This window comes from Falco peregrinus, chromosome 6 (assembly GCF_023634155.1).
Source record: "Falco peregrinus isolate bFalPer1 chromosome 6, bFalPer1.pri, whole genome shotgun sequence".
NCBI classification, from domain to species: domain Eukaryota; kingdom Metazoa; phylum Chordata; class Aves; order Falconiformes; family Falconidae; genus Falco; species Falco peregrinus.
The window spans coordinates 14,695,001-14,717,250 of NC_073726.1; the positions used below are offsets into that span (position 1 = coordinate 14,695,001).

The 22,250-nt window shown below is 38.7% G+C and overlaps 1 protein-coding gene across 9 annotated transcripts in view; it reads right to left on the reverse strand.

Moving 5' to 3' along the window:
- The window catches only part of FOXP2 (forkhead box P2), a 445,011-nt gene that overhangs the window by 217,364 nt on the left and 205,397 nt on the right, over positions 1-22,250 (reverse strand). Inside the window, exon 1 of one of the 9 annotated variants that reach the window (XM_055807408.1) lies at positions 12,299-12,392. The exons of the other annotated variants lie outside the window; for them this stretch is intronic. The gene's annotated coding sequence lies outside the window, so the exon portion shown is untranslated. Of the gene's footprint in view, positions 1-12,298; positions 12,393-22,250 lie in introns of those variants that run through there. 9 annotated transcript variants of the gene reach the window in all.

The following is a 22,250-nucleotide window of genomic DNA, read 5'->3' on the forward strand; positions in this document are numbered from 1 at the left end:
CATATTTAATCCTAATTAAAACAAAACAAAACAAAACAAACAAACAAACAAAAACCCCAACAGTCGAATTTTGTCATTTATTTCCTGGTATACAAATGCTGCTCCCTACATTTACAACATTAGGGTTAAATAGTTAGATATCAAAAATTTACTGTTTCTATTCAAGCTGTATTTTAATAATGAGAATGTAACAAGGATAGTAAAATTACAGATGCCATGAACAACTTTAAAGCAGGCCCTCCAAATTTCTAGTCTTTAAAGTTAAGCTTGCTTAGCAAGCTGTTTCCCCCCCATCTTACTCAATTAACAGCAATTAACATTGGTAGCAATTATATGCAACCACAGGGAAGAGGAAGGATTGACCGTTTGGCCTCCAATTTCCCGGTTTTCCAACAACATTATTGTTTGCTATATGCAGATGTTAAATGAGTAAGACACAAACCCTTGGATGCTTGTTGTAGGTGGATTTTCACTTTCCAAGGGTTTATTAGAGCCCCGCAGTGAAAAGTCCCTGCGGGAACTCACACTCACTTTGTACTGAAGATGGTTTTACTGCTGCTGCCATCCCACTGGGGCAGTCTAGGAACAAACTCGGGAACATGTTCAGTAAGTGACTCTGGGACCTACGCCTTCAATACTTGTGAAGACACCGCGAAGAAGCAAACCCTAACCAACAGCACTGGTGAGGACTGATGCACGGGTGATGATACACGGGTGAGCTGCCACCTTCTCAATTTATACAACTCAGCCTGCAACTCTGCACCCTAGGTGACCACATGATACAAAGTACAATCATTTATTTTTCATTAATTTCCCAGTTCAAAGTATCCTAAATATTGAGAGGATTGGGCCACAGATCAGCAGTGTGGGGTCTTACAGCACGATGACAATGGTGTGAGTTGTGTGTCCCTCAGCATGGCACAGGGACACGTGAGGGCAAGCGAGGGCACAAGACTTGTCTTGAAGGATTGTCCTGGGTAAAGGAAGTCAGTCTGGCTGGAGTGGATCCAAGGGTGAACAATCCTGTCTGCTGTCGTTCTCTGCCTCCTGGGGTGGGGGGGAAGCTTCAGGAGAAGGCCTGAGTGGGAACTGGCACAAACACAGTGAGGGTGATCTGGAGCCCTAGCGGGGAATAGGGAATGAGCCCAGCAGCTGGTGCCCGTCACATGTGAAGTTCATGTACACAGGTTTTACTCAAAACATCTTTCACTTAATGAATGACTGAAAAAAAGTCTCTGGTTTCCAGCGATGATTGTAGTCGGTTCCACTCAAAACCCGAAGTCCTTAATTGTTAATACTTTGTCAACACTTCCTTCTTTTTCTCCCTCATAAGGTTAATATTAAACTATGTTACAAACATCTTTGGGAAAAAAAATTAACAACTTACTAGGAGTTCAGTATTTATTGTACATAAATTTATTACTGTTTTTAAAAACTGAGACAGTGTGAATGGTTAATCTCTTGACTATTCTGTAATTAACTGCTGTGGATACAAACCTCTCTACCCAAGTGCATCAAAGATAGATCATGTTCTGTTGCAAACAGTAAGTTGCCATCACACTACAACACACAGATAGTCATGAACCAACTGGTTAATAACAGTTTTTACTTGCAGCATGTGACCAAGGATACTAGATTAAAAACAGTGGAGTGGCCAGATATTCTTTAAAGGCTCTGTTTGCAATGAACTACAAATATGTTCTCAACCCAGGGTGTTTATGAAACTCTGAGAGGTTTTGGCAATAAACCAAACTAGAACAGGTTGGAGGGAGGGAGGTTTCTAGATCTCTGGTTTAGATTCCCCTCCGCCAATACTAACGACCACTCTGTGTTTACCAGGAGGAAGTTCTGACAACTGTATGTAGATCTAGAGATACAGTAAAGAAGAACAGTGAGTTTCAATTCACTATTTACAACCCACTGATTTGTTGACTGTTTGTTCTTGTTCGTAGCCATTTAACATCAATATTTAATTCACAAAAAAACCTGTTAGCATACTGACACCTTTTCTCCAAGTAGGAAACTTAAAATAGCCACTTGAGACTTTCAAGATGTATTCCAGCAAATTAAAGAAGACACAAGTAGTACTTGAAAAAAGCCATATCGAAAGATACCATATGCATTTTAGTGAATGACAGCCAGATATTCTGTATCATCCAGAACTGAAGACAGATTCAAAAATCCTGTCACATACACAAGATATGAAAGAAGCTAGAATGATAGGTAAAACCCTCTCCCTGCAAAGAGTTTAGTTTTTCAGTATGAACTAATACACCATCGGCCTCATTGGTTCTAGTAGTATTTACAATTTCACCAGAAAGACCCAAAAAATAACAGAACCATTTTGCCTCTATTATACCTTTGAAATTAGCAACCAGCTACCAAGGCTAATCTTCATTTCAGACTGTTCTGAGTGCGTGTCAGAGCCACTGCCAATAGGCACAAGAAGCAATCACAGGGAAAACCTATTTTCACCAAAAAAACCCCCAACAGTACCACTGAAATGATTCTTCCACCCTCAATTATTAAAGGACTCTCAAAATAGAATAAACTCGCTGATATTTCTTGCCTTCACAGCAGCCAAGTTTGGCAGGTTCCCAGACGGGCTGCATACACGCTCCTGTCTCTTACAAAGCCAAAATGTCTGGCAGGATAGAAAACAACACGGTTATGTTCAGCGGGAAGAGAAAGGATGGGAAGTTCAATACACTTCACAACTGCAAGGCAAGGGCCTTCTGCAACTGGAGACACCCCCCCCCAGGGCACCACAGGATCATGGTTTTAGTAAATCCCTGCACCTACCAAGGGGAGGATTAAGGGACGCAGTGCTGCCCTCCTCAAAACCACCATTGCTTATCTCTGTTTGCTAGATTTGCATATGTTTAATGTTGGGTGGGGTTTTTTTTTTTTAGTTTTTCAAACAGCAGGTTGCAATGGTACTGGTTCCTTCCAATGGCATTTACACATTTCCCTCCTCTCATGATATTCACGACAAAATGTGTCACAGTCAGCAAAAGAACTCAGATGTTTTCGAAGCTCTCACTCAACCAGAAGTCTTGTCACCTGCTCCCACCCAAAATAAGGAACGCTCTGTCCTTCCTTGATGAAGGTCTGCAACAGCCTCCTCAGCTCATCTATTCCTGGCCTCATTTATTCCAGCTCCACGTTCCTGATGGAAGTTCCAATTCATGGAGTTTGATTTGGTCTTTCTGCACTATTTTGGCTCTGACCTGACAGAGCAGTGACCTACTGAAGCTATTTTCTACCCAGAATGACAACCCAAAAGGAAGGCTTGGAGGTCTGGAGATTACAGCTCTGGAAATTTTAAACAGTGCCACCTACCAAGTCCCAGAAATCCTTACTCTTCCCAGTCACTTTGCAAATGCTTTTACTCTCACATGTATCTCCAAAACAGCTAGATGCCACATACAAAAACCTTATACACTGAAGAACAAATTTCTTCTATATTTAAATAACAAGTTACTCCACTGCCTGTAGAAAAAAATTGCTATTTTAGTAAGACCCACATAAACAAGGGTTTGAGCTCCCTCTGCAGGCTCCCTGTCTGTAATTAACGAAGAAATTCTTTTCCCACGGCCACGCAGTCATAAACGAATAATGATGATGTGCAGAAACAAAAACGTTTTGACAGGATTTGGCACGAGAGTAGTTGAAATGATCATTGATGTTGTTCTTTAAACGAGACATTTGGGGAAAAATCTGGCCTAGTATAAACAGGTGCACTCTGCCACAGTGAAAAGAGTGCCAGGCACTTCGGAATAGGTTTAGCAAATTTTGTGTTAGTTGGATGGCAACTTAAAATAAATTATGATAACTAACTACAAGAGCTAGTACCTGTGGAAAAGCGTTAGGAGAAAAGAGTGCCATCAAGACAGAAAAGCAAGCAGATGTATGTAAAAGATTAACTTTTAACTTTAACTAGTAAAGCAGATTATGCTACTGCACCAGGCTTACACTGATTTAGTGGCACTGAGTGTCTGGAGTGTACAAAGCATTAAAATCACAAACAGAGACTTCTAGCCCAAGTATGATCAGATCTGCACACTCAGGAACTAAATAAGCTCTAAGTTTCACTGGAGCCACTATCTAATGGGATTTCATACAGGATTAGGCCAGAAATGTGGATTTCTTTGGCGTTTCAAGCCCAATCATTAAAAAGAAACCTCCTTTTTCAAGCTAATAGCCTTTTTTTTCCCCTTTTCACGTTAGGGGAAGAAAACCAGGACTTAAGAGACCACATAGAATCTTGCAAGAAGCTATTCAGATTACACAGTGATAAGAATATAAAAGAGAGAAAATATATTTCATAAACAAAGCTACATAATAACGTTACACTGAAATACACATCTGTGTTTAGTAGTTCTCCAGTCCAACCTTTCACTGTATTTCAGTCCCAGTCTATTCTGGCTAGGAGTTCAGGTATGAAACCCACAAGAAAAGAATGTAACAGTGCAGCAAATAACTTCTTTCATAGCCACAGACATCAGAAATACCAAACATACAAAAAGCTTTAGCCCATATCTTTCTCAGCAAATGAGAGAGAAATTAAGATTCTTACTAGCTAGAACTCAGCTATTTCTTGTAGAAGACACTCTTGTATAGTCACGTTTCTCATTAAACATTTATAATTGACATTCAGCCAAAAATTTCCCTGATTTCAACTGTTTACATGCCATACTACACTATTTTCCCATTCTTATATCTTCGAGGTCTATGCATGCTATCATTTTTAGATAATTGCCCTATTTCTGTGCTGAAGCCTCTTAGAGGTAAGACTGTTATCACACTGTGGAGTGATCTATAATCTCTGGTATGCAGAAGAGCTCTCTTTGGGGCCAGAAGGAGTATTGTGAATTCACTTTGGCAGTTTTGCTCTGTTCATCAGCCCACATGCAGCTGAGACCCTCTTTCTCCAATGTGGCTTTTTTCTGTTTGTTGAGATGAGCAGTATGAAAACCAGCTGGCGGCCAGATACTAGTGATGCTTCTCATGATCAGTACTGGACCAATACTGTGCAAAATCTTTTTCAACAGTCTGGGCAACAGAATGGAGCGTACCCTCAGCATGCCCATGGATGGTCCCAAACTGGGGTGTGTGGAGAGGACGTGGAAGCACTCCTGGGCTGCTATTGAGAAGGAGCTCAATAGGCCAGAAGAGTGAGCTGATGAAGAACTTCATGCAGAACCTCACCAAAAGCATGTGCAAAGTACTGTCCCTGGGAGGTAAGAACCCTGTACTAGAGGTGATGATGCAACAGAATAGAAAGCATCTTTTCCAAATAAGGTCTGAGGTGTTCTGACGGACAAGTTGAACATGACCCTGCAGGTATCCTTGCAGCTAAGAAGGCCAATTGTACGCTGAAGTGTAGGCATTGGGTCAAAGGAAATGGTTTATTCTCTGTTTGGCACTTGCGGCATTGCATCTGGAGTACTGTGCTGTATGCTTCTGTACAAGACACCAACATACTATGGGAGTCCAGCAGACCATCAAGGTGCTAAGGGAGCCAGGACATTATGTATGGAGAGAGTTTGAGACTGCTGGGTGTGTTCAGCCTTCAGAAGAGAAAGCTATGTAAAGATCCCTTTACTGTCTTCAAGGACCCTGAATGCTAAGGTGTGGAAAGGTGGAACCAGAGGCACACAGCAACACAACAAAAGGCAATGGACACAAGTTGCAACAGAAGGATATCTGATTAGATGATGGAAAAAAATCATTTACAGTGAAGTCTAATACTGCAACAGGTCTCCACCCTCAGATCATCCTGATCAGCCTGGTCTAAGTCAACTGTGCTTTGAGTGGGGCATGGGGCAGCATCACCCCCAGAGGGTCCATTCTACTTAAATTCCACCAGAAGCCCATGATTTTATCTATTACCAGTCCTGGCTCATGGATATTCTTGAGTACTGTAGACATTACCCAAGCCACCTCTGGCTGTCACATGCAATGACCAGAGGATTTACAGAAGCATTTGCCAAAGTTCCCTGTGCATGCACAGACCAGCTCTCACACTTGCTCAGCGAGCACAGCAACTCTGCTCAACTGGGAACGCACCAGGTTTCCTTGTGCATGCTCAGATCGCTGCTCCAGCACCTGCATAGCGAAGTCATGTCCCATATATTAGCCAAGACAAACTTTGTGCAATAGTGTTACGCTAAAACTGCATCAGTTGGATCTGTGCATGCACAGGGCTGCAATAGAACATGCAGATCAAATCATCCACAGCTACCTTGAGTAAGTTTGCATGAACTTTGGTAACACTGTTCTGGTAACTCCTTCTCATTCTTATGCTGCACCTATCAAAATGCATTGGAGTATCTGTTCCAAACAGCTTTAGACATGGTTTACAAAATCTACCTCATCTAAAAATCTAACTAATAGTGTGTGTACATATATTATATATATAAATAAAATCTTAAATCATCACACACACCCCCCCAAAAAAAACCCCAACCTTTTTCCCTCACTGAATCCCTTCATGTTTGTTTTGGTTAACCAAGGCTCAGACTTAAACGAAATATTTTACCTGTAGTAAATCATAGTTACCAATTACATAGTTTTACATTATAGTTACAAATTCATGAACCATTAGCTACCGACCTGATGATCTGATACCCTGCTTATAATAGCGCCCACATTTTGTAAAGCATTTTTCATCAGCAACTCAGTATCATTATCCCCATTTTTTAACAGATGAAAAAACTGAGGCATAAAATAAGGAACTGATTGGATCAAGGTCATGTAGCAAGCCAGCAGCAGAGACAGGAATAAAAACAAGGTGGCCTAAGACCTAGCGCAATGTGCCTCACTGTCATTTCCTCACCCCAACGTCTCTTTTGTCTGGGTTCCTGAATTTCAATTTACCCTCTCTCGAGTGTATTAACTTACTTGGAGGCAAAAACATTCTGACTTTCTGGTTGTGTGACTGCTCCCTCTGTTGCAGTCTTTATGGGTACTCAGATACCTTTCTAGATGGTTAAAAGATAAAATAAAAGATATGGCAAATGAGATTGTATATACACTTTCTATGATTAATTTAATGGTGACAGAGTCTTGATTTCCTCATCCCTGTATAGACAGTTATCCTGTGCTGAAAGCCTTTGTTACTGTTAGTGCTGTTAGTGTTGACAACTCTAACCAATTAGTATTTTCTCACTGACACGCTTTTAGTAGTATTCTGGATAATTAATTAAATAAGAGCAGAGATGCCAGAAGGATCTGGGATTCACCAGCTGGTATCTTACCATATTGTTATCTACAGTCCTTCTAACCAGCTTTGGATTCTAACTTATTTTGGGGTTAGTCTTCATTAAATACTTTGCCAGAAGTTATAACAAAATTGCTGCTTCATTTCTTTTTTTCTCGTTTTGCTCACTAGATCTGTAATTCTATCAAGAAAATAATTATATTTATTTGACAGAAGAGATGACAAATTTATCAAAACTGAAGATCCTCAGAATCTGGAGTGTCTCACTTGGAAGTCTAAAGGGATGACTCCACTCCACAGTTAAACACGAACCATCAGCATTCCAGCTAGCTGCAGAATGGCGCTCAGACACTCAGCAGGGCTTTTCAGTGTTAATACCAAAATGAATGTCTCTGCATGGACATACAGCTGTGCTATGTAGAAGTACTTAGGTGGATCAGTACTAGGTCAGGTAGAATGAGTCTGTACTACATCGCTTTCCATTGCACATCAGAAACCCATTGAAAGCATCTTTGAAAGACCGTCTCAGTTCTCACAGACAAGCTGCAAACCAGCAAGTAATGCCTGAAATACCACGTGGCACTGAAGCCTCGAAGTCTATGAAAGTAATCCAACGCTTTGCCTCCCTGGATGAAAAGACATCACTCAAGTGCCAGAAGTTCTGCTACCATGTAGGCTGAGAGGCACCACTGTAAACAGCTCTGCACACTGGAGACAGTTGGTGATTCCCAAATTTGCACATTTCACATGCACAAATTTGCCCTTCAGAGCTGCAAAGCTTGCAAGGATTTTGCCTAGCAGCAAAGGAGAACAGTGCGTTGAGCACGAAGTACAGCAGCATGGCTACTCTTCTGCAAAACTGCAGCAAAAGGAGTGGAAGGTGGTTTAAAAGCTGCAGGCCCTACAATAAATGCTGTGGGGTCCTGCAAAATGCCACGTTTGACATGGTAAATAAAAATGTCACTGAATATCTAAGTAACTACATAGCTCCTGGCAGCTCATATAATATCTACTCCCCTATTATGGTCTGATTCAGCAAGGTATTCAAAGCATGTTCACAACTAAAACTTCCCAAGTATTCCCACCAGCTTTACTACGAATAGTCAGTCCCCTGAAGTTTCTCATGATGCTGAACTGAGGACATGTGACTTACGTTTTTGCCCGTAACTGATACATCAAACACTAATTACTTAAGTCAGTGTAAATGTTGCAGTGATGCTTCACTTTCTCATTAATTCATAAAGGAAATATATATTGCACATTACAGATTGAAAAGGAGTTCTTCTGCAATTCTTCAAATATTTTGCAATATTAAAAAGTTATTGCTTTGTACTGGGATGAAATCAAGTTTGATTTTTAAATAAAGTTTGCTTTTTAAATAGAAAGGAGATCATAAGAAACACCCCACCTATCCCACCATATCATTTAAGGATTTTCATCACAAATACATTCCACTTGTCTTCAAGTTCCTGCTCTTGATTACTTATGAAAAATGGAACATCTCCAGGAGAGATTAGAAAAGATGCACGGCATGGTTCTCAACACCTCAGATGCCTCACAAGTGGTATATCCACAACAGATTCCCGGCAAGCTGAAAGAGGAACACCAAAAACAATTTCAAGGGTATAGCTCATGGTTATCTCTTACCAATTGATAAACATGATGCCAAATCTGGGTCAAAATAATAAATGGAATATGGAAGATGAGGCAAAGGGGAAAAAACCAGTACAAATTCAAACTTTCTGAAAGGAGGCCGAGGCCAAAAAGAATACAACCAAATCTTGGTATGTGATGGCAAAAGGAACAGCTGAACATGGAGCAATAAACTGGGGAAAGGCAGAGAAAGCAGCAGCCAAAAGAGAATCCTTTCTAACAACTGCAGTCTTACTCAGTCAAAATAGGAATGAACCTAAAAATGAGAAAGTAAAAGGAAGAAAACTAAATTTTAAGGAAGATGTCTAGATTTAGTCCTGCAGGGAGTAACAACTGCTCTTGTAGAAGACGTAATGTGTACCTAAACCCTATTCTTTACAGGCCAAGCCTTTTCTGACTACTCCAACTCATCAGAGGAACTGGGATGATTAAAAATATGTAAGCATATCTATTCTACCTATAGATGTCCTCCTCCAAGTAACCAAGGAGGACATCTGACAGATATTTTGAAGGAAAATTACATTATTTTGATAACAGGAATTACTTCTTTTTGAAGTTTGATTAAGTACAGTAACAGCTAAAAGCCGAGGCTGATGTCCCTCATCTAAATGCTCATCAGGCTTAGCTCCACCTAATTTCTCAGCTCCTCTGGTGCTAGTAAGGATCCATTCACAATGCCAAAGTCACCATTTACTGCCACTTCCAGGGACTTGGCAGCTTGATCTATACTAGTAAATCAAATACTTCCCAGAAACACTCCTGAGCACTAGAATATGATCACCTACATTTGAAATTGTTAAAATTGCACTTGGAATGCTTTTCAGTCATACAAGCTAGCGCTCCATCAGACAATTTGCAAGCACAGTTCACAAGTGAGAACATTGCAGGAACCATTCCAAATAAGCAGGTGGATCTTGCCACAAATTGCTTTGGAAGCTCAGGGAATATACACTATAGACATCTGATGTTCTGTGCAGTGGGACTCACAGCAAGGGGGTGATCCTGAGTATGGCTTATTTGACAGTCTATGCAGAGCCTAAAAATCCAGTTGCAGTGGTATCCCAGTGAAACAAGGCTCATCCTACTGATGTTTTTGTTGCTTCACTCACCCACCCACACCCACCTCCCAACTCCATGAAAAATTTACTAGAAACAGAGCTGCCAGCAAAATAAAATTGCAAACTTCTCTTTCCTTAATATTTTCCAACATTCCTGAGCAATCCTTGTGTTCTAACCTGTCTTGGAGCTCTCCACCTCCTTCAGAAGGGTGCTCTTCAGTACCTTCCTTTTCTGCAACTGATTTTCCAGTAATCCAAGTCAATCCCTTCTGATAATATAGTAAAAACCATGTTTCTCTAGCCTGATCTGGCTTGCCCATTGCAGGATTCTTCAGCATACCTGCCTGATCAGCTATGCTACCATGGCCGCAGAACTTCACACAAATTGATGACTATCCAGTTGGGAGATCATGGGTTTAGCCTTGCATTGGAAGATACAAGAAAGACTCACACCCACAAAACCCCAGCCAGTCTACAACTGGAAGAGATTATCATTTAAGAAAATAGCACTCAGTTGAGGATAAGGAGGTAAAAATGTGGATTTGGGCCCTCTATCCTTTTCCAGTTGTGGCTATCTCAGTTTCTTATCTAGGAAGAGCAGATAGAAACTCTTTCTTGAACCTCGCTGAAGGCAGTATATGCTGAAGAGAAGTTTCAAAGTTTTCCGAGTCAAACTTCTCTCAATACTCATGATGAAAAACAAAGGAGACTGACAGCTTCTTGGACCTTCCACTTTGGCTTGTAAGGCACGAGGGAAGAGAATATCCCTCTGTAAACTGAACATACATTGGAATGAGGGTTTCATCTGTTTTTAACAGTAATTTGTGTAATTTCTATGCATTATGCTACAGCACATCATGTTAAAACTGCATTTTTACATGGCTACATTACAGTTTCAGACATTTTGTTACATAATCTACAATGACATTTTACTTGCTGTATTCATCCTGCAAGAACAATGCAAAAATGGCTATCATTTTGCAAATGCAGTTTTCATATCATGCCTGCTTAGGATACAGGGATAATAATGTTATACAGTACTTACTAATGTTTTCTCAGACAGTATGTTATGATGTACTGAACTCTGTGTCATGGGGCTCAATTGCTTAGATTTGGCAGTCAGATGAAAGTATAAGAAATAAAAAAAACCAAGCTAATCAAACATAAATGTAATCCTAAATTTTTATTGACTGCATTTATGCAGCGTTATCTGTTAGAGCTGGAACCTCACTGAGAGGAGAAAGGTGGAGAACGGGTTGAAGTGAGTGAGAAAGACATGTGCCTTCCGTTCTCAGTGAAAGTCAAAAGTCTGGGGAAGGAGAGCTGTTTAAACTCTGTTTGCATGGGTGACATGATTTTTAAAAGAATTATTACTTCTGAGTGATAACATAGCTATTTACATGTAAAGCTATTTGAGATATGGTATGCAATCATGTGGAATACAGCAGGATCTTTGCTAGTCAGGTGTGAGACGCATAAAGCATGTACAAGTAAACCAGGACTGGTATTCTGCATGGCACAACACTGTAGTGACCATTTTTTGTAAAGATTGCCTCCTAAATGTTCCTCATATTTGATCAATTCTAAAAATTACACATTCAGAATTCACTGGTTATTATGAACTTACAAAATACCTTTGTTCTTGCAGCGCTCTAAAAGGCTGTGCATCACTATCGGCAATATACATATTTGATTTACAGGCTTCAAGCTGCCATAGTAACTAGCAATAACAAGTTTATTTTAAGAGGAGAAGGGGCAGCTTTCCTGGAACTAGTCCTTGTTTACCTATTATCTCAGCAGATGCCTCAAGTGGAAGACTAGCAGAAGATACTAGAATTAGTTCCTTGTTGCATCTTTTCCTTTTTCCTGAAAATAATCAAGGACAAGGTGGCATGAGAAAATTAGCCAGAAGTATCATCTGCTCCCTGAATCACCTCCAGGACCGATACCAAGCTCCTGCAGGCAGCCTTGGCTTCCAGTCTGGGACTCCCAGGGAAGATACTTCAAGCAAAGAAAGAGATTCCACATCGAGGGAAAAAGGAGCTATGCATATAAATGTCTAGACCTTGCCCAGCTGATGGAATTCCTCAGTGCTTCCAGCTCCTCACCGCTGGGGTAAAGCAGCTTTCTTCAACCTCTGCCTCCGGCTTTTGGGAGGGTCTTCAAATAGCACCACTGTCTCAAAAAGCTTCCATTTATTAACTCTAGAATGTGTGGCTTTTTAAAATAAATAGGTAGGGAGGTCCTTACATCAATGTAAGTAAATAACTGGCCTATCTTTGTAATCAGTAACATCTGCAAAGTGCTGTATTGGAGATGGAAGATCAGAGTTTTCCCCACCAGGTTTATACCCCACTCTTACTGTACCGTTGAAGTCAATCCCAGTTTTGAAGCTGCATACTTAGAGGCAAGCTGATAATTCCCTTCGATATCTCAACAAATGTTCTAATTCTCAAAGGGATGAAATAGGTCCTTACTCCTGAAAATAACATATAAATATGAAACTTTATAGACAATTAAGTTTAAAATTTTAATCTTAGTAATTCACTGTCTTAGTTTCTCCATCTTTAAAACTACTGAGTTTCTTATAAAGTGGTTTTATTTTCTTGGAAAAGCAGCTCTGCAACTGCTATGCATTCTTACTCCTATTAAAATGGTTGCCATTTTTGCATTTCACAAGGTAACTCTTTAAAAGTAACATGAAATAAAGACTTTTTTCAGGTGGCAACTTATTTCTAAGCAGGAAAACATTATTAATAAAATCAATTTTACAGCTAATACAGACAATTTCACTACAAAAATTTCAGAATGCACAGAATTACGTTAGAACAGAATTTTGCAAGTGTCCATAAAAAATGACATCTTTTAGTTTCCACATCCAGTGTCCATGCAAGTGACACATGTAAGAATATGTTATTAATCCTGATTCAAAACCATGAATCTTGTCAATACTTATCAGGGCATAAAAAACTAGAGAACGCTGTTGTTACAGTGAAGGATATGGCGCACACACAATTTCACTACACTGACTTTAATGCTTTAATACTACTACGTCTTACCAGTAGGCAGCACTGTTACATCTTTTTAGATGTTAGCAATGTTAATGACATACAGTGCCATCTGCAACTTTCTACATAATATCTGACCTTTACTTCCATTCAAACCTCATTATTTTTTCTTCACGCAGTGTTTCTATCTCCCAGATTTTATTTCATAAAAGAAAATAAGAAAAAAATCAGAATGCCAGAATATTTTTTAGCACATCAAAAGTGGGAAATGTATATTGGAATGGTATATTGGATTGCATTAATCAATTACTGTAACTGTCACTATTTAAAACATGACAATATCTATATCAAATGATGAATTACCTTAGGCAAATACCTCAGTAATGGAAATGATTCATTTCAGTATTGATGAAATCATTTACACCTTTAAGATCTTAAAAGAACAAACTGATACAATAAACAATGGTCCTGATCCAGAAAACCCTTGTTCCAATGAAGAGCACATGAGCCTTCAGTTGACAGTCGTATTTTAAATTGGACTGTTATTCTAAAGAAGGATTTGAAATGTAAAATTCAGAACAGATGTGTGCCTTAAACCAAATAATCTTTAATTATTACTATTTTTTAAATAGCCAAACCTAAATGTGCAAGCATGTACAACATCCTCGTAACTGATAATTTTCCGGTTTTTAATTCTACAGAGTTTGTATCATCAACTAATTGGACCTTCATCTTATAGTTGCTAAAAATTAAAATTCAATACTGAGTTCAATGGGATTTTTGGATGTACAAGAAAGGAGAAATTTTGTGCCGAATATACGTGTACCCAGCTGCAAAGGTTACTGGCAGGGGTTAATAAGTATATTTGCAAAGCACAGATAATGAATACTTACATTAGAATATGTATCTATTTTATATATATTTGTATGTGTAAACATACACACATGTGCCCACACAGGCACGCACACATATTTATATGAGTAGAAGTTTAGAAATAAACAGTATTTTCTTAGTTCTTTGGTAAACAAGATATATCAGCTTAAACATCTTAGCAGTGCCAAAGATTTTTTTTTCCACTTTCTGTCCTACTTTCACACCAAAATTATAATTTCATATTTCATAAAAAGGCACTGAAACGTAAAATGGGCCAACATCAAAATATAACAAGGAAGCAAAGATAAATTAGAGGAATTCTTTGGTTCTTTCACTAACTAATCAGAGATATACAGAAAAGGACCTTTTAAGTTTAATGATACCTGCTCATTAAATGATGCTAAACACTAAAATACCACGAACAGCAGGGAATTTCAGTTTACATTAGAGAAAAAAATAAAAGGGTAGAAATGACTGAAGTTGGTCAGTTCAAGCTGATAGGGCACTTCAAATGAATAACAGAAGAATAAAAGAGACACTCTAGGTTAAATTAGGTTCTCCTATGCCTTTTCTTGAAAGTGCTTAACTTCACAAATTTTATTTGAATTAACTAACCTGCCAAAATCAAAGACTTGAATAGGGGTAAAGTTAAACAAGCAACTATACTTCACAGTAAGTTTACCCATTAAACAGCAGATGAAACCTCTGCATAAGAAAAGATGGGGGAAACAGTTTTAAAATGAGCATTTTTTCTTTCTCTAGTCAGGGAAAATGTCATTCCTTTCATACTCTTGAAGTAAAGCTGTACTTCAGAATAAAATTATACAGATATGAAACTTAATTCTTCTAATAATTTGTTTGTAAGAGTCCTGTTTCTCTAAGTTCAGCACATTTTCTTTCTCTCCATTTGAAATATATACTACTTGTGTATTACCATTTTAGTGCAGCAACAAAGGTATTAAGCAATTAATTATACTGTATTACCTGACTAATAACTTTTGCAAATACACTGAAAAGCATTTAAAGGAAAATAAGCCATTTGAAGAAACCATCAACATGGAAGGGAAAAAACCCACCAGGTTTGTAAATAAGAACATGGCTTCAAATCTTTCACAAAATAGATGCTATACCCTATGTTACTTTTGTTTGAAGATTGTTATTTTTATAATTTGAAGAATAGAAGAGTTCCATTCTGGTTTTTTTTCTGTGCTAGCAGCTGTAACTTACCAATAAAAATACATTATTTCACATACATTTAATCTGTTCCTTACACTTCCACCCAAATCTTTCTGTCCTAAAACAATTTAAAAAAAACAAAACCAAAAAAACCTCACTCTATTAAGCAGGTAAACTTCTCCTAACAGACAAGTTTTCACTCCAAAGACTCCATTCCTGAAAGTGGATCCTTGTAGGCTGTACAACCTGCTTGAAAGACTCAGCTGTAAGATTAACCTGCTCACTGGCTAACAACTGGGTTTTAATTTTTATTCCACACAATACTTCTACATTTAGTTAGCCATCTTCAGCCAACATTTTAGCAATCTAGGAGAGGGACAGAGTCAGAGAAAGAGGAGAAAGGAGCAAAAGTATATTTGGGTGTATACAGGTAGCAAGCAACTCTCACCACCTGGGTCTGTCTCGGGGAAAGTGAATGTCTGTGTTCCTTAACATCCCTCCCAGAAACCCCCTACATTTTCAGGCTAATGCTTGGCCTAAGGATGCAACACTGGACTGGGGCACAAAAGCCATGATTTTGGTCACTGACAGAAAAATAATTTGGGATTTGATTGTCAGAGATGATAAGCAAGCATGATTGGCAAGCACGTTTCCCATCCAGCCCATTCATCTCAGATTTAAATGCTGACCCACGAGGTAATGGTTGTCTACCTCACTGAGGGAATGTGAGATATATTCTTACGGCTTTGAAACACTCCAAACACTATAAGCATGGCAGGAATGCAAAGAAATACAGCCCCAAAGTAAGATGTGCAGAGACATTTGTTCTCTTTGGTCACTGACTGGCAGTGGACCCTTAAGATAGCCAACTCCAAAGGGATGAACCCACACCTCCATCTAGGTAAGTGCCATCACCTTTAAAAATTATTCTCCAAAACAAAGTTGTTGTATCAATATACCTTTACACAAGGTTGCTGAGTGATGGGCGGTGTGTCAGCCTCAGAAGAAACACTGGATTTGATATGTCACAGCTGTAACTGGCAAGATGCAGGCAAGCATCACTCATCTGAAAGCAACCTTGGCAACTAAAAAAGGTGCAGTAGCAGTTGTAGAATAACAGCACGTGAAAACTGTATATATGGTGACAGATGGACTAAAATACATGAGAAAGATCTCTGCTCTGGAAAAGTTGCCGTAAAAAGACAAGACAAAGAAAGGATCGGGATGAGATAAAGTAAATAAATAACACAATGACCATTATGATGAACCATTCTATGAATCTAGGATTCTATGATATAGAATACGTTTTATTCCCCACTTCACTGTTACTTCTATCTTATCTTTAGGAAAATGAATAGTTGACTTTCTGTGACAAAAGCCAGGCAAATCTCTTGCCACTTGCAACCAATCTTACAGCATCGATCAAGGAACTGTCTCGTGTATGCTCAGAAGTACATAAAGGCTCTCCTACAGTTCACTGTGAACAACTAAGCTTACCATAGCATAAAGAACAGCGAGTTATGTCTCCCCATGCCTTAGCAATATAATCAGAGCTAACAAGGATGTGGTTTGTTCATGACTTTTTTTTGTTCACCCCTGCACTGGGTTAACTCAAGCGACTACACCCAAGCATCTTCCATTTGTGTGAAACTCAGCAGTGAAGAACTTCCTTAGAGATATTTCTTCCAGTCAGAATACTGTCAGCATGCATCTGAAAAAAAGGATCGGCTGCACTCTGTAACTGTCTTCTCAGTCGATTCCAGCTAACACTGGAGAGTTTTTCATGCTAAAGGCCTATGCCTTTATAGCACTTAATAGCTCTACCAGCCTCACTAAACTGAAAATGATACATCACCTCAGAACAAAATTTAGCAGGTGAGTGTGGACTTCTTCATTCAGTGAGAGGGAAGGAACTGATCTGATCTTTTTGTTGGTCACCAACATCACGAAGAAATCAACTTCTTAATTAAAAAATACAAAGTTACAGGAAACACCAGGAAATTAGAAGCTAGAAAAAGTTGCCCTTGCTTGTTAGGAAAACTAGCGAAAGACTAGTTAAGAATAGTTGGGCTTGTTGAGTAAGTAAGCTGTAAGACAGCATTGACAATGATGTGATTACGCTGTCAGAGCCACTTACGCTGTCAGAGCCACTGAGTTAACAGCTAATTCATTCTACTAGTAAATATGGATGAGAACAAACAGGAAAGTTACCTTCATGCTCATTAGTATTTTTACTACAAGTTGCTGGAAGCATCAGCTGAGAGGCCCCACTTGTACAGGCACTCTGTGAACCACAGCAAAGAGACACCACCACCAAAGAATTCATAGTCCGATCAAAGACACCTTGCAGAATAATTTATAGGACCTTTATTCTTTCCCTAACTTGCACATTTTATTGTAATTATTTTTGCAGCATGTCTTACAACAAATATCTCCTCATCTATTATTCTTAACTAATTCTCCTCCTCTTCTTAAATCATATTAAGTCATGTCATTGCTCTTCACCAGCAAACATTCTCTACTCTAGTATAAAACCATAGCTGGAAAATCTGGGGCTGTTCAGCTCAAAAGGACAGGAACTCATAAACCAAAAAATGTACACCTTGTGTTCACTTTATAAATGCATGAATCGTCAACTGACCAAGTCTACCTGGTCACCTGTTCTTTCCAGAGAGGCAACAGAAACTTAAGACCTGACTACCGCTGGCCTCCCTGACTGCCTCTCCCTGTGATAGTTCTGGGAACGTTACTGTGTGTTTCCTGCAGAGTGGAACAGAAATGCACAGGACAAACACTGTTTATCCCCTTGGGGATGGAGAGGAGGGATAGTTACATTCTGAAGGAAGAAGTCCCAGTATAGCCAGAACTGGTTTGTGGAAGTTAAGGCTGGGTAAGTCTGATGTATGTAGTCCGAAGGAATGCTATTCTCAAAAAAAACCCTATGTGCTTGGTTTATGGTTGTTGTTAGAATACTCATATATTCCACTGCGTTACATTCCCCAAACATTCATACAATATTTTAATTAGACCCTTTAGCTAAATATTACACAACATTCAAGCTCTAACTGTTTTCTTTAAATAGAATGTAGTGATAGGAAAAAAATCACCAGACCATCGATCAAGTCCAGGCTACTTAAAAGCCAATATGCTCTTTCAAGAAATGATATGTGCAAATATTGTACTTTGTCAAAAAGCTGAGAAGTGCTTTGGTGATGCAGGAATAAATGCCCTTAAATTAAGACGGGGAGGGGGAGGCGGGGGGGCGGGGATTACTTGCTGTCTTGGCAAGTAATTTGCAAAACTACTTTTCTCACCTACCTGCCCAAGAATGTCCAACCATTTTAACAAAGTCATGAAAGCAGTGCCTCTCCTTTAGAGCCCACCAAACTGACACAGATCTAAACTAGACACTGATGCGTGTGCAGTCTGTAGTACATAAATAAGAAATTCTATCTCAGGTTAGTCTTGTATCTTTCTAATATTTTACTTCATTACCTCTGTATTTCCCTCTACATATGAGAATTTTCATACATATCTGAATGTTTGTTGATGCTAGAATTTTCTTTTCTCTTACACTCTCTGCATTCCCTTTAATTCCATTCTCCTCCTTTGTCTAATTTTCTCACTTTGCTTTTCCTTTAGCCTCCTGTTTTATCCAGTTACTTCTCTATTCTGGGGAAAAAAAAAAAAAACAACCAAACCAAAAACCCCACCAAAAACCCAAACCCAACCCTACTTAATATTGAAGAACATATCAGTAAAGTATTCTTTCCTATTCTGTGTTTCCACTTTCACTCAAGCTCTCTTCTTTCTCCCCTCGTACCTCCCTCCTCCTTCCCATCTCAGTCATTTATCCTAGAATTTCTGCTCCTCTTTTAGTCCCTTCTGGCCTTAAAATCTGTGCATCTTTACTGAAAACATTACTTACTGGCTTATTTAAAGTTGTGAAAAAGCAAGGCCTAACACAGCGTTGGTCTTACTGGACAAACATGTATCAAGCATCTTATCACTGATCTCAGAGAGGGCAATCTGAATGGCATTTGGTCCATCTTAAGGACAGTGTGATATCCAGATGAATAAAACAAACGTCCTCTTTTTTGACTAAATTAATACCCATTAGACTGGTAAAAACCCTCTTTGCTAACACAGGTTGAAGGACAGTGTTTTCTTCTTTTGAAATAATTTATAAGCTTCTGATACTAACTCTTTTACGAATGAACCTAGTATCTAAGTTAGAGGTCACAGTTTTCAGATACGTCCCCAGAATATATTCATTTCACAGGGAAGTTATTGACTGAACTACCCATGACTATATGAACTGGAATTCCTTTTTTGTTTTTCAGGGAGTATCATCAAAACTGCTACAGATTGTGGAACAACTCCTGCACAGCATCAGATCCAAAGAATGCATACAATGTCCTTTATAAATTATGAAATTATTTACAGCAATCACAGTGTGTTAGGTGCTTTCCAAACAAAGAAGCGATGTGGCTAGCTAGTAATTCCAGCTAAATAAAGTAATGTTTCTTCATCTGCAAACTGGAAATAGTGGAACCTGCCTTCTTTGGAAATTACATTAACAGAAGTGAGAAACCACCCTTCCAGAACAATGTACAGCTATCGTAATCCCAAAATTATTGTTGCCCAATGCTAAAATCTAAAAAGAATATATATTAAAAAACTAAAGTAAAGCATTATCTTAAAACAGATCAGCCAATATGGTGGCTACGTTAACAATACTAGGATGTGTACTCATGTTTTCTCTCACTCACCTCACCACTGTTTATTTGCTTTCTGCACAGATTCTGGAATAATTTAAACTGCTTACAATCCACATTTTTTGTAATAGGAAGAGGTGAATGCAACTTTACAAAACCAAGAAGGAGCAGGATACATATCCCTTTGTACTACTGTATATGGCAATGGATTGAAGGTAGCCATTGAGATTAAGAATGCACATGATCACCTCAATTCCTTTAGATGGAAGAGAAAGGTCAGAAACTTATCTAGGAAAAAGTCTAGATAAGGTGATACAGAGGCTTCCTTTATGCTGCTTTTAAAGAACTTCATCAGAAAGTGGTATTTGACCCTACCAAAGGTAAGCGGAGTCCAGGCGTTGTCTTTAAAAGTTAGTATTTCTCCACAGTTACCTAAAAATTCAATTTGAGATTGCACCACTTTCCATTACAAGTAGAACAACAACAACAACAACAAAGACAGTGCCTTGTTCTTCAGCATTTCTTCACTTTACCACAATAACATCTGATACCTGAGTTGCATCTTTCTGATCTGTTTTGCAGAGATAAACCTTAATTTTGCATCATGGACAAACATCCTTAACATGCTTTGACAGTCTAGCAATAATTAATTTAGATGTATTCTTATATACCATGGAAAAAAAATCCCATATTATTTGGACTTCATATTTTCAGAAAGTAGAAAGCAAGGATTTAGCTTCATGTGAAAGCATTTAAATTTAGGCCCTGACATGTATGTACAGTTTCTAATAAGCTATTACAATCAAGAAAAACTGTACTTTCTTCTAAAGCCTGTACAGTCAATGGGGCCTAGAGAGAAATGAAACTGCCCATTCACAAGGGCCTCTTACTTAGTTGCCTAAATGTAGGTATCCGTTGTTATTTTAGGTGATCTAGGGTACCATGCTCAATGTTTAGCTTCCAGTCCAGGAGTACAGAGGTCTCCTACTGGTCATATTAGATCTACCAACCCTCTGTGGAAATCTCAGATATCTAAAGTCATCTGTAGAGACACTAGAAACACTGGTTTAGGCAAATAAATTCCACTCTAGATGCCTATTTAAAGGCAAGTAAAACCACTCTCCAGACTCGGTTGACTGTACTGATTAAAAGTGGGAGCTCCATTCATTACAAATTGAAACTTTACCATGCACTGTGAGCGCAGACACCTGTGACTGGGCATGTATATTCAGGTGCCTCGTTCTAAGAGTTGAACCTTATTCGAGATGCATTCAGGTTTGTCAGCTGGAAAGCATGGCTAAAAATAATTAAAACTGGCATGCACTGAATATAAAAAGGAACTGGTCCATATATGTCTGACAGGGCCACATATAAATGACAGTTGCTCAAATGAACCTTTTTTTGTAGAAAAGTAACATCTCCCTTGGACTCCTTTTTACCAAAACCTAATAAAATTAGATTTCAGGAATTTACTATCCAGCTCAGTTACACCTAAGACAATGAGGTTGTTCTTAATTTTTTCTCATGTGCAAGCCTATAGCCGTTCTTCTTGTTTCCCCTAGTTAAATATGCATCCCTGTTTTTCATAGATATAAACATATGGTTTAAGAAAACATAAGTTAGATTTGTATCACTTTATTAGTGCAGTTTTGTAAGAGAAGATCTGCACAATCATATTTTGCCTGTCAGTCAAACATCAACATTGTCTGGGACATCTCCTCCAAGTGTGACAGAGCTTTAACCATCTGAAGTTGCTCCAAGTTTAATGAAAAAGGAAGACAAAGGTGTTACTAATGTAGCCACCAAAACAAAGGTTGTGCCACAACTGCTGTGCCACACAGAGATTTCACAGGGATTCTACTGCTCATACAAATGTTTTATTTAGAAGACTGGTTTCTGTACCTTAGAACAGCAACATTTATATGATCATATTAAAATCCAGCTGCCAGAATTAGAAAGCTAAGCGGATACTAAAGGCTTATAAACAGCAGCTTTCAATTTTCTACCCCCTGTTAAAATTGAAAAGCCTACAAAGAATATCTGAAATGCAACCAACAATGAATTTACGTTTCATCTTGAAAGCTTTACGTAAAAGTGGTAAAGACTGAAGACTATCAGATCTTCTGTACTGTTACATCCTTTGAACAATATTATACACTGGCAGAGCCCAGCTGCAGAGATTTTTCTATGTAACAGGGTTCTTAGACATCCATTTTTTCCTGAAGTCTATCTATTGTGGGTAGTGTATCTCTTTGCTACTGCAGGCAGTGTTTGACAACCGTAAGGGGCTCATCAGTATCGATGAGAGACTGCAGAAAAGACAAAGGTCTCTCTCTGCTCCAGTTATAAAATAACATCCTTCACTCTGAGGAAAATCTATGAGGTTAACATCTTCTGCTTATCTTCCATGACTACTAATATCGTAAAAATATTATCAAACGGGAAAATAAGAGGGAAAGCATCTTCCCTTTATCCGGATCAGGACAAGCAGTTGAACTGACATTACCAAACAGAGAAGATAAATGCTGCACCACCACTG